The 27,760-nt window shown below is 39.9% G+C and overlaps 1 protein-coding gene across 2 annotated transcripts in view; it reads right to left on the bottom strand.

The window, feature by feature from the left end:
* Nucleotides 1-27,760, bottom strand: part of fhit (fragile histidine triad diadenosine triphosphatase) — a 253,367-nt gene extending 225,607 nt beyond the window's left edge. Inside the window, exons 1-2 of one of the 2 annotated variants that reach the window (XM_027176380.2) lie at nt 27,706-27,760; nt 6,655-6,738 (exon numbers count right to left, since the gene is read on the bottom strand). The gene's annotated coding sequence lies outside the window, so the exon portion shown is untranslated. Of the gene's footprint in view, nt 1-6,654; nt 6,739-27,705 lie in introns of those variants that run through there. The other variant, XM_047810216.1, reaches the window with a different exon arrangement.

Here is a 27,760-nt window from a genome sequence, read left to right as displayed (position 1 = left end):
ATTTGACGCTCAAATTCAAAAAAAGCTTTTTACACCTGGTCACTTCCTGCGTTTTCTGTGATGAGATAGCTATCCGATGGTAAAAAGACCAGGTGTAAATGCCCTCCGAAACGTTTTCGAGCCGGATATAAATCCGATCGTTCCAACCACTTCAGGAGGAGGTCTGGGACGCGTTTCAGATGAAACTGGACAGGTGTAAATGTATGTGGTTGTTCAAGCCACATACGTCAGCTCTAAACTCCTCCCAAACGGAAGTATGTCACTCGCAGGTGACTCACGAGTCATGCATCACGCCAGAAATAGAAAAATATATCTGGGCGGGAGTAGAAAGATCGGATCGATATCCAATTCGCCGAGACGCATTTATGTGTCCTAATGTAAACGGAACAGTTTTAACAAATCAGATAGGTATCGGATCAGAGACAACACATGAAGTGACCAGGTGTAAAAAGGCCCAAAAAATATATAGAGAATAATAGAGAATTTGCATTCAATTCAATTTTATTAGCCCTACAAAAATCCTTTCTTTTTTTTTTTTTCCCCCAGATATGACGAGCTGATCTGAACAAAAAAAGTGCAGTGTTAAAATAGTGAGCATGCAGCAACCATGAGTCAGACCAACACAATAAAGCTGCCAATCCAACAAGGGCTACAAGAAATACAGGAAATGTGTTTTTTTGTTGTTGTCGATGTTGTTGTTGTTTTTTCCAATCGGTTACTGTTGCTGTACCGAGGGATTTTTCCTTTTAAAAAAGTTGTGTAACACACTGAAACGGGTTATTCCTTGCTCGTACCATACATATCTTTTATTTCGTTCCCCCCCTTTATTCTGAATAACAACCTCGATATAGAAGAAAAAAAAATGACAAGCAAATCGATTTCAGAAGAGACTCCAGGGAAAGGAAGTGTTCTATATGTTTCTGGCAACCAGCTCCCCACTATGTAGTTGAGTTTTCAATGCGGTTGGGGTTATGGACAGGTAATGCATCACAGGAGCACTGATCCACAGCAAAATGAGGAGCGTCTTCTTTACACAATGTCCTCACTTTTGTAATATCTCACTCTGACGTGTGTCGGATCCACACCAGGTCTCTCCATCTGAGATTCCGACTGAGTTTTGTGCCGATTTGCGTTTCTCCTGCTACACCGATTTCAGCTGCAGGGAACTAGCTGAGAAGTGTCAGAAGATATCAGGTCGGACCTTCTGAGCTGGAATGAAGTTCAAAACTGACACCAATGATGATGGAAAAAAGTGATTTAAATCAAAAAACCTTAGATTAAACCTGTAGCTCTGTCGTGACGTTATGCGAAGCGGAAAATAGGAAACGAAACCGTTTTCTTCTGTGGAGATGTGAACGATGTTAACTGCCATGTTACATCTAGGACACGCTGTAAAGTATAGCGTAATATATATCACACTTGGCTGCTAAACGGCAAGCCAAACACCACACCAAACACCACACCAAACACCACACCACTCTGGAGCGTTTACCTTTTCCAGTATAAAGTATATCTCACTGTTGTGTCCACGTTCACCACTGAATGTCTTCATCATGTCACACTCCACAGTGGAGGTTCATATGATGATCGTATTAAAGTAGACACTTGGGATCTTAAGAATCTGTAGTGTTTCATAAGTTATCATGGCATCTACACAATTTTTAACAATATTTTTATCACGTTTTATGACCGTTAAAACAAAAAATATGCTTTTATATACATTTTCTTCAAGATCGATAATCTATCTATCTATCTATCTATCTATCTATCTATCTATCTATCTATCTATCTATCTATCTGTCTGTCTGTCTGTCTGTCTGTCTGTCTGTCTGTCTGTCTGTCAGCTTAAAGTCAGCTGTGGATGATAATGTTGTGAAGTCACTAGCCAATTTGTCGGGTTACCTTTCATACATTAAATGTTTGGTCATTAAACATACCGTATAAGCCAAAGAATAATGAACTTGATATATTAAATATAGACTTATTGCATATTTGGTTTACTTGAAATAACAACACGCTGGTTCGTTATGGCTTGAAGCACTAAAGAAGATTCCGAAAACATAATGTGGATATACTTTCAGGTTATTTTGCAAAAACTGGCAAGTTTAGCAGCCTCTGTTGTACATCTTTTATGCCACAAGTTTGTCTTGTTCGATGTACTTCGTACTGTATTGATTCGACCACCTAAAAGACATATGTAGTGATGAGGATGAGGATGAACGAGGAAAGTAGGAGATGGCAGGATGACAGAATAACTCAGAATAACTCAAATTCAGATTTTATAACAAGTATATTTATATCTAAAGCTGTGACATACCTAATCTTGGGTTTTTTTGGCTGATTGTTTTTTAATGCAAGTAAAAGTAAAGAATGGCCAGTAACTGTACAAATTTAGCAGCTACTGTAAATTGACTCGTCACAGTCTTACCCTTAGCTACACGGGCTTACCACCAATAAAAATGGATGTAAACACATGTAGGTAGACGGCTTGACGAGCCGACATTGACACGGTTGCCATGGCGATGATAAACATGTGCATTACCAGCAAAAACCTTTTATGACCATCTTCAAAGTAAAAGTTGATGTCAAACCCATTTCTGCTCTCCAAGATGCCCCAAGTGCTTGTCCTTAAACGTCTAACATTTGAAGGTGTTATCGTCAACAACTAAAACAGTACCTGTAATTACACATGGTTATAACCTCAGATGGAAAAACACACGTCTGACACTGAAAGCCAAAAGAGTCCTGATTTATTTTCGATCAGACTAGAGCCATAAAATCATTCATTTGTTTATACCGGTTGAAAATGGAACCCTGGTACAAAGGGTTGAGTTACCATTTAGTTTATTATAGCATACAGTGCCCAACAGTGGCAGCTTGATGGACCTGGGATTGAACTCACAACCTTCTGATTGGTAGCCCAACACCTTAAAGGTGGGGTCTCCCTTGTTTGAAAGCCAATGTTGACATTTGAAATCACCAAAACAAACACGCCCCTAACCCAAATGGGTCCCACAGCTGTTTTGATAGCTCCGCCTCACTCATACACCAGATAAGTATAACCCTAGTATAATCCAGACGGAGGGTTATACTATGGCGGAACCTGCTGGGGCAGCTGACCGAGGGTATATTTTTATCAATAAATGAACTCAATGAGTAATACTATGGTAATACAAATGTGTTTTTGTAGTACTGTGTGTTGTACCGTGAAAGGTTTAGCTCCATTTCACGAGGAAGACGTTCAGTTCTCTCCAGCGCTGGAAAGCTGATCCTATATTAACACGTCCTACTTCTTGCCTTATCGTAAGCCTTTCTTCGCTTTCTTTGTTTTTATCCTCCATGTCAATGTTAAAACCACTTTCTGCTAATGTCACACATGAGCACTGAACACTCTCTCCGCCCATACTGACAATACACGCCCCTTTCTGCTCATTGGCTACACGTTAGTTTTGTTTTTGTTTTGTTTTGCGGCCGACACATTTCTCAAACAACGGAGACCGCACCTTTAACCACTAGGCTACCAAATGCCCGTCTACTCACCGCTAACTCCCTCAAACAGAACAGATACCATACCTAATGAAGAATGCGAACGGTGTGTGAAACGTTTGAAAATGAAAACATCTTACATTTCATCTCACTCCTAAAAAAAATAAAAATAAACAACAACAACAACACGCAATTTTCTTTTTTTTTAAAAAATATTTATATCAATAAAGCAGCTTTTGCAGCGTCTAGATTCACACCTCCAACAGTTTTATGTCCAATACTTTTCAGTGACAATGTCTCTGTGTGCTAATTCACATTTATATTCAGGGAAAGAAAAGTGCAAGCTCTATGTAACGCGATCGTCCGTGCCCCTGCAGATGCAGTAAACAGTGGCAAAGTTACCTGTTAAAGTGACAGCTTTGCAACTGAGAATCTATGGCGCAATAACAGGGATTGCTTTAAGCTGAGCTTCAAAAAAAAACAAAAAAAAAAAAGAATTGGCACCTGGATCGCATTTGTGCAGAAGGCATATAAAACATATAAAAGCTGTATAGATGTCTTGGGCCTATTTTGAATTAAAAAAAAAAAAAAAGTGCCAATCATTAAGAAATTACAGTATAGTCTTAGTCTAGTCTTTATCATTATCGCAGCTCACCATTACACAACATTACACAAGACGTGCATGCCAAGGGCACTAGGAAAAAAAATGAAAATAGATGATTAATCCACATCCTAAAGTGAAATTATGTCCAAACCAGCCATCTGTAGGCCGTATTTGAGACATTCCCAAGATGCGTATTAGATCCAACTGGCACGAATTTAGCCAACAGCTCCCAAGTGGCATGCGTCATGTTTAACAGCTGTAAACACCGGCTTTACCATTCAGATGAACATCAACCCTATTATCATATACTTAAATTAGCATTAGGAGAAATGATATAAATCAGAGGTGACCTCATCTACACATCCGATTATTCATCCTGAAACATATTATCCGGTAAGTAATGAGGACGATACATTACGTAGGCTACGTAAACATTACGTACATTACGTGGATCCTGGAGGTGAAAGGGTTAAAGGTTCCACCAAAATCCCACATGTTCAGAGAATTGCTCCATTTATTACACCAGGACAATTTTCCTCCATCATTTCTTTCTCTTTCTTTCTTTCTTTCTTTCTTTCTTTCTTTCTTTCTTTCTTCCTTTCTTTCTTTCTCTTTCTTTCTTTCTTTCTTTCTTTCTTTCTTTCCGAGAACCTCGGTTTCTCAAACTCGCTCTCTCGCTGAGCTCCAACCTGTCATCCATCTCTCTCTCTCTCTCTCTCTCTCTCTCTGTCTCTCTCTCTCTCTCTCTCTCTCTCTCTCTCTCTCTGTCTGAACATTATGACCCGTTACTAAGATACTACAGCTTTGTAAAGCAGCACTGCCATCACCAAGCAAAGGAGTGAATGAAAAAGAGTTGCCGGTAGCCCGAGCCTCGCTTTCCTGCTGTGGGAATATTACCCAATAACGCTCAAGGAGGCCACGATCGGCCATCCAGCGTAACACACGCATGCTCAGCGGGCGTCCTATTAAAGCCTGCAAATTGTTGACGCGGGTTATAATTACCACTAAGCATGCAATTACAAATGCCAGGACTAATAAAGGCAACGCGGCGAGGAGGGAGTACGAGTCCAATTAAACAGCTTCGAAACATGATCGGACGTGCAGTCAAAACAGACAAGTCAGGAGAAATAAAGGGGCGCAATTAACAAACACGATTCTCTGTAAATGTGTTTGACTTAGCAACAAACACCAGTGAATTACAAAACCTGAAAAATTCGGACTGTTCGAAAGCATTTCATATGATCCAAAGCTGCAGTCGGTCAGGATTCAGTGCCAGCACACTCGCTCCATAAGAAATAAGCAAACAAAACATGTTTTTTTTTCCTGTTGATCTGTTGTTTTGCAGCACACACACAAACACACACACACACACACACATAAACACACACTATGTGAACAACCACAGATGAAGCTCACACACTACACAATCTTTCAGCTAAAGAGATCCAGACAAAGTGTGTTTGATCTCCAAAATCCTACTTTCACATGAGATTAAACACGAGATCTATCCGTCACGTGACGAGACAGAGCCCTGGCAACTGGCTATCGTAGTGTGTACTGTTTAAGCATTATTTTGTACAGAAAAGGAGAAAAAAATAAGAAAATATAGAGGAAGGAGAAATCATTCATCACGTTCATTATTGTCACTTAGACATTACAGCACAGTGAAATGCTTTCTTTGCATATCCCAAATTTGGAGGTTGGGGTCAGAGGACAGGGTCAGTTATGATACAGCGCCCCTGGTGCAGTGAGGGTTAAGGGCCTTGCTCAAGGGCCCAACAGTGGCAGCTTCAGAGCATCAGAGAGTCTGCGACAATTTAGATCAGGGGTACAACGACATAGTGTGCATTCAGTTTCCTTTTCCCTCCACAGAAGAGAAGCTGGTCGCCACGTACAGTACGATGCTTGCGTACGAAGCCGAAAACAGACCTACCAGCAGTTCTGCGCTCCCTCAGATCCTCTATTACGGTTCTACTTCACTCTTATCCTGGTACCATGGTGGTAGAATAAACTTGACTGAAAGCCTACTTCTTTTTACCGAGCACTTACACAAACCAGTTCCTATCCAAAGGGGCTTGAGCTTAATGTTTTTTTTTTTTACTTGATTTGGATTAGAATCAAGTATTTCTGTAAGTCTCTCAGGATCAGGGCTATATTACACATCTAATCCTAATTATACTCAATAAATAATTGAAACCCTGAATAAAAATGAAATAAAATTGGAATATTCTTGTCTTTCCTCCCCATTCTTGTCTGCTTTTTTATTTTTTTTTATTTCATATGTTATATATATATGAATATATATTTCATATATATTTTTTCGTTCTCTTGTTATGGCCATTCGAGAGCATGCTAATTTAAATGTAAGGAGTAAATCTGGAGTGAGACACCAGCAAGGACAGAGAGACGGAGAGACGGACCGAAACGATCTATTTTTCTGTTTGTACTGTCTGTAATCAATTTTCTAATTCTTGTAAAAACAAAAATGTCTAAAAGAAAGAAAGAAAAGAAAAACAATGCACCTGAGCAATCGCATTTAAAAGCAATGCGATGAGCGCACATACCTTCACCTGACGGATCTCCTCACGAGCCCCAGCCGAGTTGATTAGCAGCAGGCACAAGTTCGCAGACTGCTGTGGCGTGGGAACCTAAAAAAGGACCGGAAAAGGGAATTCACTGGGTTTAGTCAGCCTGAAAACGTTTCTTCTGGCCAGCTATTGGTCTTTTTTTTATTCTTCCTTTCCTCACTCTTCCTCACAATGCTTAGCTCATAAATATTCTTAGGTGATGTTTGAGATCTAGCCACAGATATATCGATTAATCCCTGGACTTGTGGATACCTGACTTGGATTCAGACCTATTAAAGCAATCAATTTAAATTTAAGACCGTACATTAACAAAAAAATAAATAAACAAACAAATCGTGTATGTTCTAGAAAGATGGTAAATTTTCCAATATTTTAAATTCTTTAGACAAACGTGTTTAAAAAATATGACGTGTTAAAGAGTCAAACAGCAAGAGGTGCGCAAACTTTTGCATGGGATCGCATGTACCGTACTGGCCTAATGTTTTGCACGATCTAACAAAGTTAGCTTTGTGCTAAATATATACGAATAAGACCTTTGACTGCGTTATTATTTTCCTGAGATCTTTAGCAGAAAAAGGATCTTTAAGCAGAGTCAGTTTTTAGTAAGACGATGAATGAATCCATTATTTCGTCAATCGATTCATCTGATTGGTTCCGCACAGACGGAAGCGTGTTCGGTTTTAAAATAATTCAAAATAAAAGACCGTTATCTGCCCATAAACTGAAACATCTGGATGGTATATTCAATCCCTCTGCTGTGTTTGCGGCTGGTATCCAGTGCATGGATTCGAGAGAGTCGACTCTTTTAAGATTCAAGATTCTTTTCTTATCACTATACCGAGTACAGTGAAATTACAGCAATTCTTACGGTGCGATTCACAATTTTAAGAATTGTAAATGATGTATAATATAAATAAATAAATGATGTATAATATAAAGGTATAAATAAAGATGTAAATAAATAGATAAATAAACATATATAAATATAAATAAGTTGCTGCACGATAGTCAAACATAGGGATTTGTATATAATGAGAGGGTATTAAAGTGATCGATGCAGGGATGTACATACACTCACTGACCACATTAAGAGGAACAAATGTACTGTACACAGCTTAGCTGGTTTGAGCTGGCAGGAAGTCTATGGTAAGTCATATAACCACTCTGTACAACTGTCATGATCTGAAAAGCAGCCAAGGATGATAATCAAGTAATGCAAGTAGTTTGGACACAAGACTGAATCAGTCAGTAGTTTATTTGCATATCAGTAATAAAAGAGCTGAAATGATCGCAGTTCGTTGAATGCACACCAAAAAATGAGGATGAAGATGTGGCTGATATAAAAATGTATGTTTGTGTAGTGTATTGTATGTGTAGTGTGTGTAATGTGTGCGCGTAATGTGTGTAGTGTATGTGTGTATAGTGTATGTGTCTGTAGTGTGTGTAATGTGTGCGTGTAATGTGTGTAGTGTATGTGTGTGTAGTGTGTGCGTGTAATGTGTGTAGTGTATGTGTGTATAGTGTATGTGTCTGTAGTGTGTGTAATGTGTGCGTGTAATGTGTGTAGTGTATGTGTGTGTAGTGTGTGCGTGTAATGTGTGTAGTGTATGTGTGTGTAGTGTGAGTATGTGTGTACTGTGTGTGTAGTGTAAGTGTGTGTAATGTGTGTAGTGTATGTGTGTAGTGTGTGTGTAGTGTGTGTAATGTGTGCGTGTATTGTGTGTAGTGTATGTGTGTGTAGTGTATGTGTGTGTAGTGTGTGTAATGTGTGCGTGTAATGTGTGTAGTGTATGTGTGTAGTGTGTAGTGTATGTGTGTGTAGTGTGTGTAATGTGTGCATGTAATGTGTGTAGTGTATGTGTGTGTAGTGTGTGTGATGTATGTGTGTGTGTAGTGTGTGTAATGTGTGCGTGTAATGTGTGTAGTGTATGTGTGTAGTGTGTGTAGTGTATGTGTGTGTGTAATGTGTGTAGTGTATGTGTGTGTAGTGTGTGTAGTGTATGTGTGTGTGTGTAGTGTGTGTAGTGTGTGCGTGTAATGTGTGTAGTGTATGTGTGTGTAGTGTGTGTAATGTGTGCGTGTATTGTGTGTAGTGTATGTGTGTGTAGTGTGTGTAGTGTATGTGTGTGTAGTGTGTGTAATGTGTGCGTGTAATGTGTGTAGTGTATGTGTGTAGTGTGTAGTGTATGTGTGTAGTGTGTAGTGTATGTGTGTGTGTAGTGTGTGTAATGTGTGCATGTAATGTGTGTAGTGTATGTGTGTGTAGTGTGTGTGGTGTATGTGTGTGTGTGTAGTGTGTGTAATGTGTGTGTGTAATGTGTGTAGTGTATGTGTGTGTAGTGTGTGTAGTGTATGTGTGTGTGTAGTGTGTGCGTGTAATGTGTGTAGTGTATGTGTGTGTAGTGTATGTGTGTGTAGTGTGTGTAATGTGTGCGTGTAATGTGTGTAGTGTATGTGTGTGTAGTGTGTGTAGTGTATGTGTGTGTAGTGTGTGTGTGTAGTGTGTGTAGTGTATGTGTGTGTAGTGTGTGTAGTGTATGTGTGTGTAGTGTGTGTAGTGTATGTGTGTGTAGTGTGTGTACTGTATGTGTGTGTAGTGTATGTGTGTGTAGTGTGTGTAGTGTATGTGTGTGTAGTGTGTGTAGTGTATGTGTGTAGTGTGTGTAGTGTATGTGTCTGTAGTGTGTGTAATGTGTGCGTGTAATGAGTGTAGTGTATGTGTGTGTAGTGTGTGTAGTGTATGTGTGTGTAGTGTGTGTAATGTGTGCGTGTAATGTGTGTAGTGTATTGTATGTGTGTAGTGTATGTGTGTGTAGTGTGTGTAGTGTGTGCGTCTAATGTGTGTAGTGTGTGTATGTGTGTACTGTGTGTGTAGTGTAAGTGTGTGTAATGTGTGTAGTGTATGTGTGTAGTGTGTGTAGTGTAAGTGTGTGTAATGTGTGTAGTGTATGTGTGTAGTGTGTGTAATGTGTATGTGTGTGTAGTGTGTGTGTGTGTAGAGTGTATGTGTGTGTAATGTGTGTAGTGTAAGTGTGTGCAATGTGTGTAGTGTATGTGTGTGTAGTGTGTGTAATGTGTGCGTGTAATGTGTGTAGTGTATGTGTGTGTAGTGTGTGTGTGTGTATTGTGTGTACTGTATGTGTGTGTACTGTGTGTGTAGTGTGTGCGTGTAATGTGTGTAGTGTATTGTATGTGTGTTGTGTGTAGTGTATGTGTGTGTAGTGTGTGTAATGGGTGCGTGTAATGTGTGTAGTGTATTGTATGTGTGTAGTGTGTGTAGTGTATGTGTGTGTAGTGTGTGTGTGTATTGTGTGTACTGTATGTGTGTGTAGTGTGTGTGTGTATTGTGTGTACTGTATGTGTGTGTACTGTGTGTGTAGTGTGTGCGTGTAATGTGTGTAGTGTATTGTATGTGTGTTGTGTGTAGTGTATGTGTGTGTGTAGTGTGTGTAATGTGTGCGTGTAATGTGTGTAGTGTATTGTATGTGTGTAGTGTGTGTAGTGTATGTGTGTGTAGTGTGTGTAATGTGTGCGTGTAATGTGTGTAGTGTATTGTATGTGTGTAGTGTGTGTAGTGTATGTGTGTGTAGTGTGTGTAATGTGTGCGTGTAATGTGTGTAGTGTATTGTATGTGTGTAGTGTGTGTAGTGTATGTGTGTGTAGTGTGTGTAATGTGTGCAGTGTATTGTATGTGTGTAGTGTGTGTAGTGTATTGTATGTGTGTAGTGTGTGTAATGTGTGCGTGTAATGTGTGTAGTGTATGTGTGTGTAGTGTGTGTAGTGTATGTGTGTGTAGTGTGTGTAATGTGTGCGTGTAATGTGTGTAGTGTATTGTATGTGTGTAGTGTGTGTAGTGTATGTGTGTGTAGTGTGTGTAATGTGTGCGTGTAATGTGTGTAGTGTATTGTATGTGTGTAGTGTGTGTAGTGTATTGTATGTGTGTAGTGTGTGTAGTGTATGTGTGTGTAGTGTGTGTAATGTGTGCGTGTAATGTGTGTAGTGTATTGTATGTGTGTAGTGTGTGTAGTGTATGTGTGTGTAGTGTGTGTAATGTGTGCGTGTAATGTGTGTAGTGTATTGTATGTGTGTAGTGTGTGTAGTGTATTGTATGTGTGTAGTGTGTGTAGTGTATGTGTGTGTAGTGTGTGTAATGTGTGCGTGTAATGTGTGTAGTGTATTGTATGTGTGTAGTGTGTGTAGTGTATGTGTCTGTAGTGTGTGTAATGTGTGCGTGTAATGTGTGTAGTGTATGTGTGTGTAGTGTGTGTAGTGTATGTGTCTGTAGTGTGTGTAATGTGTGCGTGTAATGTGTGTAGTGTATGTGTGTGTAGTGTGTGTAGTGTATGTGTCTGTAGTGTGTGTAATGTGTGCGTGTAATGTGTGTAGTGTATTGTATGTGTGTAGTGTGTGTAGTGTATGTGTGTGTAGTGTAAGTGTGTGTAATGTGTGTAGTGTGTACTGTATGTGTGTGTAGTGTGTGTGTGTATGTGTGTGTGTGTGTGTATTGTGTGCAGTGTACCACAGCACTGTAGGTTAGAGAAAGACGCTAATGAGCACCAGTAACTCTAGATGATTAACTTTTACTGCGTTCTTACTAACTTACTAATAACAAAGCAAAGCGACGTCAATGCATCAAAATGCGAGGACGTCGGAGGTCAGGATAATTCGGGCTTCGTTATGACGCCTAAAACTCGCCGTATATTTGTAGCGACCACGAGAGACCTCCTGTGTGCGACTGTGTGCTTTCTCTCAGTAGTATTATGCATGTAGACCATGTAGATGTGTTACAGCTCAGTGGCTTTGACCTAGGATGTGCTGGAACAGAAGTCCACGTGTCCTCGCACGACCATTCGTCTTAAGAGTCTAGGGGGGAAAAAAAATAAATCCATTTATCAAGACAGTGCTGAGAAGAGACCCAGCAGGCATTATAGGAGATGCAAGCTGGCAATCCAGCAGAGTGCCTGGCGTCATGTTCCAGCTATTACCAGGCCTGTTTCAACACCCGTGGGAAAGACAGGACCTCGTTTTCCTTTTCTGTCTCCTGCTCCATGGCTCCATCTCCCAAAGGTGACGAGTGAGCGAACGGAGGGTGACTCCGAGGGTGTCAGTAATTAAAAAGGGCTGATTAAAGTGACGGAAAGAGGACAGAGAACGGGAGCGTGGGAAGAAGTGAAAAAGGACAAAAAAAATATACGACTTCACGAATCGGCGACAAGACACGAAGTGTTTCGCGGGTTTACGTTTCACCGAATGAATAAACTTACTGCGCATCATCCTTTCCTATTCACTTACTTCTACCACGATGCGCACGATGTCGTTTCGTGTTGAAAAAGTCGTTTCTATGCGACCTAAAAATAAATAAATAAACAAACAAACAAATAAATAAATAAATGGGGGGGCACAGTGGCTTAGTGGTTAGCACGTTCGCCTCACACCTCCAGGGTCGGGGGTTCGATTCTCGCCTCCGCCTTGTGTGTGTGGAGTTTGCATGTTCTCCCCGTGCCTCGAGGGTTTCCTCCGGGTACTCCGGTTTCCTCCCCCGGTCCAAAGACATGCATGGTAGGTTGATCTCTGGAAAATTGTCCATAGTGTGTGTGTGTGTGAGTGAATGAGAGTGTGTGTGTGCCCTGTGATGGGTTGGCACTCCGTCCAGGGTGTATCCTGCCTCGATGCCCAATGACGCCTGAGATAGGCACAGGCTCCCCGTGACCAGAGTAGTTCGGATAAGCGGTAGAAAATGAATGAATAAATAAATAAATACAATACAATACAATACAATACAATAAAAAAAGATAGTTTCAAAGTAGTTTCCAAGGTTAGAATGTGGTAGAACATTATTGATTCTTTGTGAAATATTTGTACTTTCTGTGTCCAAGCCCACAGGCGAACAAGCTGCAGAAACATGTAACCCTTACCCCGGTGCACGGAGAGCTAAACTCAAATCTAGGAGCTCTTTTGGTAGCATGCTTTTCATTTGGGCCTCACCTAGCTCTAGGGACATGATCATCACACACACACACACACACACACACACACACACACACACACACACACACACACACACACACACACACACACACACGAGGACCAGATCCAACTGGCAACCAGGCATTATAGTCCATCCAGAATGTGCATAGAAAAAATAATAAAATAATTCCTAAAAAAAGTCACATCTAATTAAGGACCTGAATAGCCCAACACGAAGCTATTTATTTATTTATTTATTTATTTATTTATTTATTTATTTGTTTGTTTGTTTGTTTGTTTGTTTGTTTATTTATTTAGGCCGACATCAAAATACGCCGTGGCGTGACTTGGCAACCGAATGTTTATTTATTAAACATATAAATAAAGGCAGGAGATGAGTCTAAAAAATGGTTCAGAACATCATCACTATGTCAAAGTGTTTTTTATATCCGAGGTCAAAAAACTAATAAAAGTGCACATACAGTGGATATCAAAAGTCTACACACCCCCTATGTGTGTGGGGGGGGAGAAAAATCAAAGATAAATCTTTCAGAAATTAGAAGAAATGATCTTTCACTCGATATAAAATTTACTACTTAAATATATGAAGTGAGAACGATTTTTAGGTAGTGATAAAAAGGTTACGGTGGTTTCTGTGCACGCCCTTTAATAACTAGGGGGTGTGGCTTTGTTCAGAATGGACCAATCAGTACTGCATGATTTTGTAAATTAATGGAAAGGACCGACGGCATACAGCTACATCTGAACAGACATTACTTAGGTGGTGTGTTATTCTCAGCACAGTGTGTACTCTCAACACAGAGTGTGTGTGGTGTGTGTGTGTAGTCTGTGTGTGTATATTCTGTGTACTGTGTGTAGCATAGTGTGTGTAGCCTGTACATACTGTGTGTGCGTATAGTATGTGTAGTCTGTGTACTGTGTAGTGTGTGTAGTGTGTGTGTAGTGCAGTGTGTGTTGTCTGTGTGTGTAGTTTAGTGTGTGTGGTCTGTGTGTACTGTGTGTGTGCGGGTAGTGTAGCGTGTGTGTGTGTTTAGTCTGTGTGTACCTGTGTCTGTGTGTGTAGTGTAGTGTGTGTAGTCTGTGTGTGTGTGTGTGTGTGTGTGTGTGTGTGTGTACTGTGTGTGTGCACTTCTAGCATAGTGTGTGTATGTACGTGTGTCTGTGTATGCGTGTAGTGTAGTGTAGTGTGTGTGTGTGTGTGTGTGTGTGTGTGTACTGTGTGTGTGCACTTCTAGCATAGTGTGTGTGTGTGTATGTACGTGTGTCTGTGTATGCGTGTAGTATAGTGTAGTGTGTGTGTGTGTGTGTGTGTGTGTGTGTGTGTGTGTGTGTGTGTGTGTGCGTGTGTGAACCACCAGCAAATCCATATTTCACAACAGCTGATGCTGACAACGATGCTGACAAGACACACAAAACCTCCTTCAACTTTAAAGAGCTGGTCTTGTGCCTGCTGAAACTAGACTGTAAACCATTTTACGCCCTTTATGTCTATATTTGTGCGCCTTCTGTTTTGTCCGTTTAGATAAAACACAGGTTTGTGCCACGTCACCACGACCCCACACCGTCGCTTATGGACCGTCGTCAGCTCTAAATGCTATTCATTACTTTTAAAGCACAAACACTCAGAAGCCACAGAAGCGCCGCCCTTGTACCGGTAACATATGAAGGCGGCCGGTGTAGGACTTCCAGCGCTGTGAGCAATGTTCCACTTAACGTGGATTAATACATCACCGTCCATCATGAAGATACTTCCGGTGTTGTAAAAGGTTAGATCTTTATTAAACTGATGAATAGACCTATCGCATGTGGATATTAAAGCTCTGTGGGCATCCTTAAGAAAACAGACAGATCGTCGTTAGAACACGGCCCCTAAACACGGGCTAATTATACACCGGGTTCCATGAGGATGGATCTGATTCGCGTTAAAAAAAAGGAGGGTCTAGACTTCAATTGTTCGTAGTCTATGTGTCACTTTTCTATTCTTCTATACAAGATTGGAAAAGAAAAGTGCTACACGAGTTCAACTCCATTATCCACAATACGCAATTTCAGCGTGTAAGACTGCCGGGACAAAAGCAGGGGTGACTTTTCATGGTGTTATTATAAAATCCGAATAAATCCAGTGAGATATTCAGGTTGGGATTGCAGGTGAACCGTTGTGACACCCTGTCATCTCACGCGGCAGAGTTTAGCCGCCGCTAAGATTGGCTTGAATTGTGAACAAGAGGCGTAGCGTATCTTTATTTTCTTCTAAGCTACTCTTAAAGCGTGACAGGATGTCGATCTTTACGATCGCGTAACCTCCTCGCTGCGAAAGGCGAACGAAGGATCTTACGGTGGCGAAAGCTGTGGCTGGAAATACTTCGGGTAAACGTGCTACGGCTTAGCGTAAAAAAAAAACATGGCTGTGTTTAAGGCGCGTTAAATCTTATTCTAAATAAATCCTATCGAGTTAAGAGCTGGAGAAAGTATTATAGCCAAACTAAAAATTAGATCATGAACAATTCAGTGTTGATACACACACACACACACACACACACACACACACACACACACTGGCCGATCCACATCACCACTCACTGCTTACTCACCCAAGCAAAAGAAAGGCAATAAACCTCCACTAAACCCTCAACCCAATTTAGTCACGCCATCTTTACATTACAATTTAATTAATGTATTAATAATAATAATACAATCCGTGTCTTTTTTTTTTTCTCCTCAGTTTCCTCCTCCTGATACCGAATAAGTAATGGGAACATGTGAAGGAATTTAATTAGACAGGCTTCGTCGCGTTTATTGCCCCTGGTTCCGTTCTTAGCGTGATATACAGAAATGTGGCATTTTGCAAAGGCTGATATTTCTAATCATTGCTCAGCGTGGCATTCACACCCACCAGCTACAAGAGATAACGCACAAATATGATAATATATCAGCTCGCCAGCACTGGCATGTAAAAGGGATAAGGCCGAGAGGAGGCATGAGAGGCAAAACAGCCTCAGAGTGTTTAGAGCGTCGGTCCCGAGGAGACGGAGACGCAGAGACACAGAGTCGGGCGGGATTTCAGGTTAGCCTAAGTACTAGCAATTTTAACGTTTTTTTTTTTTTTTTTTTTAATCACTCGTTATTCTTTTTAATAGAAGTGCGAACAAGTGTCTCAGGTGTGCCGGGGCTGACGGGTAACACAGTCCCAACAATAATGAATTCCGGTATAAACGTGACACATACACTTTATCCCTTTATAGTTATACTTCATGCACAAAGACTACGAGAAGAAATGCAGTTCGTTTGTTTTTAGATTATGGCTGAGATTTTAGGAAGAACCCCAACGGGAGGTTTAATACCATGCTACACTTTCATGACGTTTTTTTAATATAATATAGTGAATCGTGTCTGATCTGTTCTTACTGTACCGAATGAGCTCACGAGATCCTGCAAGGGCCGTTTGAGCCGGAATTAACGTTAGTGGAAATTTCTAGAAAATGAAGAAGGAGGGATGAGATGTCCGTCCAAAAGTCCTGAACGTTCGAAGCTCTTCGCGTTTTTTGTCGTTTTTTATGACGTACGTTTACATTTATGGCATTTAGCAGACACCCTTATCCAGAGTGACTTCCGAATGAGCAACAGAGGGTTAAGGGCCTTGCTCCGGGGCCCATTAGTGGCAGCTTGGTGGACCTGGTGTTCGAACCCATGACCTTCCAGACTTCCTGCGGACTGACGTGTTTAAAATAAGAGACAAACATTTACAGACCAACTAGCTTTTGATATTTTTAATTGTATCATATAAAAAAGAGATCTTAAAAATAAACGGCTCAGCTTTAAGTAAATATGAGAAATATTGGCATATAGTCTCGTATTAAAAAGAAAAGAAAAGAAAGAAATAAAGATATATATATATAAAAAAAAAATTTAGCAGATGCGCACATGCCACTAAGCTGAAAAGGGGACCCATAAATTCTGACTATCCCATAAATTCAGAGCAGTTGGGTCTGGTTTAAAGGATTGCCTGATCCGAGCCTAAATCTTTCTCATCCCCTGGGGCGTCGACATAAGCCGAAAACGTTGGACTTCCGTCGGTTTTCCTGCACATCCTGAAGTCCTGATGGAATCGGTAATCCGTTTCGGCGTGTCCATCAGATACGTTCGGCGACACAATAAAAATTCTTTTTCCATCTCCGAGTCTGTCGGCGCGACTGGAGCTCCTTTGTATCGAACGGGATTAGGAGAAAATAAACGGCCCTCGGACAGCAGGCAGGCGAGCCCGAGTCGCTCGCCTTTGTAGCTCTGCCATGGACATCTTGCCTCATGCCGAGATGGCATCATAACAAACACGCATTGTTGGTGACTAGCATGCGATGACTCACACAAGCAACCGTTACTGACCCCCGAGTAAACAAGCCAGTCGTGATGCTCACTTTAGGTCCATCCCTACACCACCTATTAGGCCGAACAGATGCGATTGAGTAATTATACAGCAACTGTAACGAACTGAAAACTAGCTGTGATTTTCTTAATTGCATGCTACCTCTGAGGTATAATTTTCAGCCCACACAGAAAAGGAGCTGGATGCTGATAAGTGAATTTATTAAGGTGGATGTTAAACGTGTTGTCTGACGCTTACCGTAGGCTGCGGTGCGGGGATGATGAAAATAAAATAAAAAAAAATCCCACAGTAGACACTTTGGAAAGAAAGCGCTGTTATTACACTCTCTCATTTATACACGCTTTTCCTTTCTCCCTTTCCTCTCTTCTCGTCCATCCATCTTTCTCTCTCGAAACCTGCGGGGCTCAAATCAGCATCTCGGCGAATAGGGGAAAAGGAAAAAAAAAGAAAAGGAACATTTTGATATTCAGCCTGTGAGACAGAATCGGAGGTACGGGACACTGCACTGCAGTGCACACACACACACACACACACACACACACACACAGGCCACAGGCGAAGAAAGGAAGCGCCGTGCTGGCCGTTCACCTTTAAAGGTCAAGGTAAAAAAAAAAAAGCCCTCTTCTTGTCCTCTTGGGCCCTTTGGAAGGAAAGAAGCTTTAAAACTGTGATGAGGGAAAGTGACCTGTGGTTTATATCCTGGCCCGTCAGTCCTAAAAGCAGCTTTCAGACCAAGGTGTCTCGTCCTGAACGGCACATAAAGGATAAGACCAATCACTTTGCTCGGGATAAAGAGGCCTGGGAGATTTGACAAGAAAAGATCACTAATAAAATAAAAGAAATAGCTAAATTATTACGTAAGACTAGAACGAGCTACTTTTATATGACTGATGGGGTAGAACTGGCCTGGAGCTTAAAATGAATTTAAACAAGAGAAAATGGCACGACTGTGTGTGTTCAAAACTTTATTCTGTGTCACTTCTCGAGATACACGATTTTTCCGTTTTTAATGAAAATCTGTTGGAATTTTTTTTATATAGTGGGAAAATGCTAGAACGTAAATAAATAAATATATATAAATAAACAAACAAATAAATAAATAAATAAATTGTTTTATTTTACGTCTTGAGATAAACTTTTTTTAAATAAAAATCTTTTTGAATTTTTTCATAGTGAAAAAGGTGTAAAAATTAAAAAACATGAATGAATGAATGAATGAATGAATGAATAAATAAATAAATAAATAAATAAAATCTATTTTACTTCCTAAAATAAACAACTTTTCTGTTTTTAACAAAAATCTGTTTGAATTTTTTTTATAGTTTAAAAGGTGTGAAAATGCTAGAAATTAAAAAAATAAATTCATTCATTAATTTAAAAAAGAAACAAATTATTTTATTTTACGTCTTGAGATACACTTTTTAATAAAAAGCTCTTTGAATATTTTCATAGTGAAAAAGGTGTAAAAATGATAGATAGATAGATAGATAGATAGATAGATAGATAGATAGATAGATAGATAGATAGATAGATAGATAGATAGATAGATAGATAGATAAACTACTCTTTTTTTAAAAACTACTAGTTTTACTTCCTTAAATACACAACTTTTTTCTTTTTCACTACAAATCTGTTTGTTTGTTTTTATGGTGGAAAATTCTAAAACAAGAATAAAAAATAAAAACAAACAAACAAACAAACAAACAAACAAATGAATCTACTCTGTTTTACTTCCTTAAATACACAACTTTTTTCTTTTTTGACTAAAAATGTGTTTGTTTTTATGGTGGAAAATTCTAAAACGAGAATAAACAAACAAACAAACAAACAAATAAATAAATAAGCAAGAAAGCAAGAAAACAGAATGCAATCACGCCGGTAAGTAAATAAGTAGGTAATCAATAAAACTATTCATTCTTAAGGCAATTAGATACATACATGTAAATTATAAGTGTAAAAAAAAATGCACTGCAGCAAAAACATACTGAACTCTCTTTTTCTTTCTCACTCCTGATGTGACGTCTTTTGGGGGGTTTTTTCCCCTACCGATTTCGCCTCATAGTTTCCTCCCTTTTTAAAGTGTTCATATTTGGCCCCGAATAAAGATATATCAGTCGTGGCTGATCATCTGTATGCGGCATAGACACTGTATACTTTATTCAAGCGATGCCCTTTAATGCGTCGCAGCAACACAAACATTTTGCTGCTGAAGCTTTTGAATGCTCAATAAAGCTCAGTATCCACCAGTCTAACCTCACATATCTGTAATTCATGATCACGGCCAAAAAGGGCAATTTCGAGCTGCGAGTTTTAGAATTTCAAGCGTCTCTTTAATACTCTGTGGCCGATGGCAACATCCAGAGGCAGAGAAGAAACACACGCGGGGACCCGTCTGCTCAATAATACATGAAGCAAAGAGAATCAAATCAATTAGGTATTGCTGTGGTATGAATAAATGCTGCATAATTGATGGCGGCGCTCCTGCATTATGCATCTCTGTCGACAAATTTGCACGTACGGTTATGAGCAGTGGAGGTGCGCGACTCAGAAAATTACACACGCGTGCGCGCGCTCTCTCTCTTCGGGGAGACGTGACTTAAGCTTAAGCCTACGGGATGCTGTTTCTGTCAAGGAAGAGTAAAAGTGTCTGCTTGTTGCAACGGCACAGGAGGAAAACAACGGCATATAAATATACATTATTTAAGGCTGTGTTCGTAAACTTGACTTATTTCCCGCCACCTGACACGAGTCCTGAATGAGGTTATAAGACTTTAAGGGGAGGAAAGAAAACACTATATACTGTACGGTACAGAGGAACATCAATGTAAGACTGGGGAAAGAGCTTAAAAGCAAAAGAGTGATGGTTCGAGTAAAAGCACTAGGAGATTGTAATTTTGAATAATAGCACTCAGGACATGGTGGGGAGACAAGGGAGAGAAATTAGTTGTGCTGTCTGGATGGATGGATGGGTAGATGACGTGCTCTGTCTCGCCTGTCAATCACAGCTACGCTAGCCAATTACAGGCTTCTGTGAGCTCAGGTATGCGGAAGAGGGCGGATGTACAAAAGTGAACGGAGAAGCAGATGTGAAAGGTGTGTTGTCCCTTTTGTTTGTTCCTTTGTGTGTGTGTGTGTGTGTGTGTGTGTGTGTGTGTGTGTGTGTGAGTGAGTGATGATTTTTCTCCCTCTTCCTTTTTTTTTTACAATTTTTTTTTTTAAAGTAGACAGATGGTAGACATTAAAAAGGAGGAGCCATGTGACATCTCTCAACAGCACCACTGTGTTGGAGATAATTAAAATATATCTAATCGTGTTGCTCTAATTAAAAATGCAGCTGGACTGGGACACACAAGCATATACATATATACACACCCACACATACACACACACACACACACACACACATCACCGCCCTCTGGTCACTGATGCTAAACATGCCTGATCATCATCTAAAGCAAAGCATACATTTGTAAATTAAGGTGTGTGTGTGTGTGTGTGTGTGTGTGTGTGTGTGTGTGTGTGTGTGTGTGGGTGGGTGGGTGGGTGGGTGGGTGGGTGGGTGGGTGTGAAGGGGGGGTGTCTTTGTCCACAGGTAACAGTTTATTTTTTTTGTTTTGTTTTTTTATTTAAGGCTTTTAAAAAGTGCTATTCACTGCAGGGTCCCAACCTTTTGCACGACGAAAGGATTTACATGCTCCAGCCTGCACTGCTGTGCATTAAAGGTAATTACCGTTTCCATTAGCGGGAACAATGATTTTCTGACTGATTCCACCAAGCTAGCGTAATAACAATAGCGCTCATATTGTTGCTTTTGTTCGAGTGCCATTCATACGTTCCTATTACAGTATATCAGCTCCTATTCACTTGTTTCTGTGTCTGTGCAGCGAAAATGCTCAGCAAGGTCGACCGGCGGATGATTTCGCTCTATATAGCGAGCTACATTTATTGAATTGAGCCTCATTCCAGTTATTTCACTGTTTACACCTATACATGGATTAAATCTGGTCCCGTGCGGTCGGATACAAAAGCAGATTGTTGGCGATGGACACAATGGAGAAGGACGGAGTGTTTAAACAGTTCTCGAAATGCTGGCCGTTTGGTCAAAGTGCAGCCATGTGACTAATTCAACATGAACTTAACATTCATATTGTTCTGAGAGAATAAACTATTTTTATTACCTTAATTCTACTTAAACAGAGCTTTTATTTCTGTCTCCGAACAACAGAAACAGGATTGTCCAAGTTTCATACCTGGACCACCAATCGGAAGGTCGTGAGTTCGATTCCCACATCCACCAGGCTGCCACTGCTGGGCCCCTGAGCAAAGCCCTTAACCCTCAGTTGCTCAGTTATATAAAATGAGATAAGGGTGTCTGCTAAATGCTGGAAAGTGAATGATCACCCAGTTGGTTAAATCTCTGGGTTGTTGATTGTAGGAAGAAGGTTCGAGCCCCTGCACTGTTACTGGTGGGCCCTTGACCAAGGCCCCTACTCCTCACTTCTCCAGTGGACTCTGCGCTCTGAACCCAACCTCCAAAAGGTGGAATATGCAAAGAAAATAATTTCACTATGCTGTAAAGTCTATGTGACAAAATAAAGGTTTTGTCTTCGCTTTAAGTTGCAGCTACAATCGTATAGTGACAGTGCACTTGAAAGCTTAATTCTGATTGGTCAGAAGTTTCTTGTCCATTATCTAGAACTGCAGCATGTATAATATTGCGCTATGTCTAAAATATATGGTGGTTTCTGTAGAACTCGCCGACGCTACGCTGGTACTTGCACATTGGTTGCTTCACACAACCAAATTTAAAAATGGAGGGAAGTTTATTAAGATGTTTATTTAGCATTTTTGGAAATTGAAGGAAATCTCCAGCGTCAGTACTTTTCTTGAATCGGAGGTAAAGCTATATCTATTGTACGACATGATCGTGAAGTGTTTTATTCCTCTTATACCACAGAAAATAGGCAATCATTAGAAACATGAAATTTACATGCAAAGCTATATCCATTGTACAACATTGCAGCTTTACATGTACATTTCATTCTTCTAATGATTGCCTATTTGCTGTGGTATAAGAGAAATAAAACACTTCACGGTCCTCCCCAGTGTTCGACGATCTAACAGGAATCAGAATAAAACGAGCCTTTCTTAGTATTATTACATCATACCTTATCATATAAAAACCTTAGAGTTGTTATACAGTATATGATAGACAGGGAATAAGAAATAGTACAGAAATGGGACTTTATTTACAATGTTGTCACTTGCAACGGCATCGATTTTGGCACAGTAGGTAATTCTGTGTGGTTAAAGCTATTTAAATGAGTAAGATAGATACATGGTTCGTTAGTAAGCTAGCATCACATCCTAGATAAATAAAACGCATTGTGTACGTTTTCCGACTCCCGTTTCTGATTATTTTCCTTTAACAGCATAAAGTCATGTTTCATTTTTGCACCCACGAGCTTTAATACACCACGTTTAATACAACATTACGTTTTGGGTGTGAGTTCTGAAGCTGAACTCTATAGCAGCGTAGACGCGTTCCCTCGGGCCTGCAGCCGGTCAAACATCGCTTGAGCTAAAGTAATGGAACGGCCTTTAAGACGGCGATGGCCGGTGCAGAGGGGAAACGGCGAAATGAAGTCAGAGTGTATTAGTCAGCATGTCGAGAGCGAGCAAAGACGTTTCACTCTGATACCCATATATACATGTGTACACAGACTGCAAATAGGCTAGGTTTTATTTTTGTTAAAAAATATATATAGTTTTATTCATTTGCGCGTTTTCGTCTTTTCGGGAGCTGCTTTAAGGCTTAAAAAATTGTGCGCAATTCAACTGGGAACTGGACGTGGGTTTATTTATTAACAAGGATTTCATTTCCTGCTTTATACCTAACCTCTTTTTATTATGCATGACCAATTTTGGGGCATTAAGCCAAAGAAAGTCATCTGTTACAAATTACTAATTATGTCTCTCAATGTGTAATGGTATTCCTTTAATCACAAGGCTCTGCTTTACTCCGAAGTTTGAACTCGCTAAACCTAATTTAAAAAAAAATATTTAAAATCACAGCAGGTACTTTTTATACACTGCTTTATTTTTCTTAAGGAAAAAAAGAACAGAAATGATTTATTTGGAACGAGACGTAAATACGGACGTTGCCATAAACATACGTGTTTAATAGAATATCACATATTAAATGTTCGTTTATATACTGAGCACTTATGTTGAACGGGACGGGGATGATGGTCGTGATTGAAAAACTCTCTGAGGAAGAATCCTTGAGAGGAACCGAACTCAGAAAAGAAGCCGGCGAGATAATAAATCATTTCCCTTCTATAACTCGTCATTATATAGTAGCTACGAGCTTTTGAGCAACGTTCAGTATGTTTCCAATTACTGTATGTATTAAAAAGTAGTACAAAGTCTTCGTTAAAAGTCGTTTCTCGCGGTAATGTGCTGTACGTAATTTGAAGAAATGATAAGAAATGTAATTAAATTCCTTTGATGACGTGCTCGATCGTCATGTACGTGTAGGACGTGTAAGATTTGTACTGGAGCTACGTAGTGAATGGATTTAAGAAGTAAGTAAAGCTGATGGTTTATTATCTTTTTTTGGTATCGGGGTAAATGTTTATTGGCGGTTTTCACCTGGTGAATCACCCGAATGAGAATGAGGTTCACTTTTGTGTCTGATTCCTCTCGAGGTTTCTTCTTCTTCCAGCTAAGGGTGTTTCTCCTCACCACAGTCACCTCAGTCACCTCAGGCTTGTTCATTAGGGATAAATACAAACACATTTAAATATAAATCTAACATTAATCTTGAACTTTGGTATAATATTAATCTTTGTATATGAAACTTTTTGTTCTGCTTTGAGACAATGTCCGTCGTTAAAAGCGCTAAAGAAATAAAAACGTAATGGATTGAATCGGACGATGAAATAACACCGATATCTTTCTTTCTGCTTTTAATCAGACTTATCATGCTGCTTTAAGAAGTAATCAATATACAGAGAGTCGCCCGTTTTTGATTTAAATGTAGATAATGTGTAATTTCGATCGAGCTGAGAATTGGGAAACTGTTGTTTTTTTAGTCTCTTTAATGCACAAGACACACGTGTTGAACTGACTGATTTGCTGAGGTAATGGAAGAAACAGGAAGAAGTTGAGTACAGATACAACATGTCACTGAGTGCAGGGGAATCACATGAAGGCTAGACTCCAGCTCTGCAGCACACCGTGGAATATCCCTAGTGTTAAACACCAACGTTCTGAAACAGCAGAGATGTGAGCATGCTTCCAAATATCATGTGATCGAGAAGCACAATGTTGCTGTTTTATATTTCCTTTTCCTCTTCTAGGAGCCCTTATCTGTAACAAACTGACTGGCACTTTGTTCGCAAGATTCTTACGTGTATTCATATAAAAATATAGGTATAAACATAGAAACGTTGCCTTTGGGTCGACCATTTATCCTTGTTTTTTTGTGTGTGCTTAACCATTTTTTTGGTGTCATGTGGCAACATGCTTTTTAATGCACAACAGGGTTTTTGTTTTAGCAAAGAATTAGCAAAAGTGTTTTTAGCTAGCATTCCTGCTAACCGCATGCTGGCATTAAGGACCTTCTAATGATTTACTTCAGATGTATTTTTAATTTCAGGCTATAATCCGGTTATCAGTTTTATACTATCAATCTATCTGATCTATTAATAATAATGAGAAAAGAGATTTTAAGAATCGACTCTTGTTTTTGTCTCTGTGATCGTCAGGAAATTTGGATGATGCAACTTCCTGTTTCCTTTGGGAATGCGTTCGAGAAATAGGGAACTTCTCACAAATGGCTCGTGGAAGGTGTTGTTTCAAGTGTGAAATGTTAAAACGGGTAACACGTTACTACAAAATATAATGTGAGGTTTTGACGTTTTAATGAATGTATTTTAAGCTAAATTGTGGCTATAATGGGCTGTGAAAGGAATTCTACTCTTAGGGTGCTGTCACACCTGCCTTGTTTAGTTCGGTTGAATCGTACCAGAGTTCGATTGCTCATTTGGTGCGGTTCGTTTGGGCAGGTGAGAATGCAGCACTCGAACTCTGGTGCGCACCAAAAGCAGACCAAACAAGCGTACCGAGACCTCCTTGAAGACCTGGTCTCGGTACGCTTTCAAACGAACTCTGGTACGGTTCGTTTGTGGTGAGAACAGGATCCGAGATCGAATAGACCTTACTGCAAAAAGTTTTGCGCATTTTGGACTAAACCAGCTGCCGTAGTGGGTCGTTGGCAATATTTTCGTTAGATGAGCATGTCACAGTTTCGCAAAAGTAATGCTCGCCGCCTCCTGAGGTGTCCTCCGATGCGTCTTCGCCGTTTGCAGTGCATTAAAATTATATTTTCAAGCCGCATCCGCGCTTCGTTCTGAAAATTAAGACTTTGCATAGAATGCTGTATACAAGCTATGTAGTAGATTACAACCACAAACATAATCGCAGCGTGGAGTCGTCTCGCCATGGTGTACTGTATGCTGTATTTTCCTCTTTTTGTTTACTTCCAGAGTTTTGTTGAAATTTCCCACACGTTTATTCTGACCAATCGAGAAGCAGTTTAGGAAATACGCTCAAAGACATGTGGCCAATGAGTGATGTGGATGTTATCACATGACTGCATTTTGGCTCGTTTCAACTGCGGAACAGAGCGATCAGTGTGGTGTGAAAAGGAACCAAAACTGATAAAAAGCTACAATGTGTGAAAGCACCCTAAGTGATGTAGTAGTCTATATTTAAAGCGGTTGTAGCCTACATCTAGAACATCATTAACTTAGTTCAGCAAACTAGAACAGCAAACACATCAGTAGGACTGTGCCCTCATTGCTACTGGAGGGTCGTGCTGTCCTGAAATACTGGATCGATATCCGATTTGGTCACACTCATTACAGCCAAACACGGCCGTGAAGAACATACACACCACGCTTCATTCCTGCCGTATGTACTTTGCATTCATATGTGCATCTGATTCCTGTCACTTCAGCGTTTTTGCTTCGAGCCAGGTAAATAGTATAAACTGCAATAACCGTCTAGGCTTGAGGTGGTGTTCGCCATCTGCATATGTTCAGCATACTCCAATCATCCATGTGCTATCACTCCTCTCAGCCACAGTTTGGTGTGGATTAAAAATATTATGTCAATCAGCTTGGTGTCATGACTAAAGATGACTTCTTTCCCCAAGACATAAGTCATAAATCCATGTTTTATTCTGATAAAACTCAAAATCTTCCTCGTTTATATATACCACTTTCTGATATGCAAATGATCGCGTTGATATCATAAATATGCAAATTAGTCATTAAGTGATTTTTATCAACTTCTAGTTATTACTGTCAACTTTGTGAGCTCTGGGTATCATTGCATTGCGAATCTTTTGCGTACAGCTGCACTTTGTACATTTCTCCAGCTCACGTCAGAGCTGTGGGTTTTGATTTGAGAACAGCTTCAGTTGACTCACCACCAGCATGACGGTGTGGGAGCCATTGTTCCCAACGACTAATCAGTGATTTTATTGTTCCAAATGGCCAATCACTGATTACACTGATGTTAAAACCCAATCACTGTTCACAACTGTTCCCAATGACCAACCACTTATTACACTGATGTTAACAACCAATCACTGTTCACCACTGTTCCCAATGACCAACCACTGACTGCGCTGATGTTAACAACCAATCACTGTTCACCACTGTTCCCAATGACCAACCACTTATTACACAGATGTTAACAACCAATCACTGTTCACCACAGTTCCCAAAGACCAATCACTGAATACGCCGATCAGCACTGTAGCCATTCTGACAAAGCCCTTCTATTCAGACAATTCATCCATTTTCTTGTCACATATTCATATTTTGAAATGTAAATGACTCACTAAATATGCAAATTACTTTGTGCATTAATGAATATGCTAATTAATCTGGCGACATTTGACCAATGCCTAACCACCATCTCCTTAAACAAAAAAACATTTTCTGGATCTTCACTGTAGGGGCATAAACCTTCACACTGAGAAGGGCAAAAGCACAAACACTCCTAAATGAGTGCAGCCTTAATTAAAAAATAATAACAATACAGGTGGACTTCAGGATGAATTATACATACTAATCATCAACAGAGCATTAAAAGTGGAATAAAATCTACATAAACTATTACACTTAACCAAGTGTAAATAAATATCATTTAAGCAGATTTATTAACTTATTCCCTTTTAATTATGACCAGTAAGGAAGATTTGCTACACTGCTAAGTCCTAAATGCACTTACTGTCTAAATAAGTGCACTATTCTCGGTCTGGACTGACTTGTGCACCCTACATAGTACACTATTTAACTAAAACGAATAGATTTGGGCTTCACCTAAAGCTAATGTTGTTAGCATCAGTCCCACTCATTCTAACGTGATAGCACTGATGCTAACGGCATTAGCTTTATATACCGGAAGTGAAGCTGTCTCTTATTCTATCTTTAATCAATGTTTATAAAGTTGTTAAAACGCCAATTCATGTTGGCGAAAGTATTTTTTTAAAAGCTCTTAAAGAAATCTTAGAAATGGTGTAATTGTGACACGGAGTGCAGAAATCTCTACACATTGACAAGCAGATAGCATGTACTCACAGTCTGTGTAGGCGGTGCACGGATCAGTGAAGGATTCTGGGAGTTGTAGTTTTTA

The sequence above is a fragment of the Tachysurus fulvidraco genome, chromosome 2 (genome assembly GCF_022655615.1).
Source record: "Tachysurus fulvidraco isolate hzauxx_2018 chromosome 2, HZAU_PFXX_2.0, whole genome shotgun sequence".
NCBI classification, from domain to species: Eukaryota; Metazoa; Chordata; class Actinopteri; order Siluriformes; family Bagridae; genus Tachysurus; species Tachysurus fulvidraco.
Note: the sequence above shows the minus strand (reverse complement) of the source record. Positions and strands in the feature narration are given on the sequence as shown.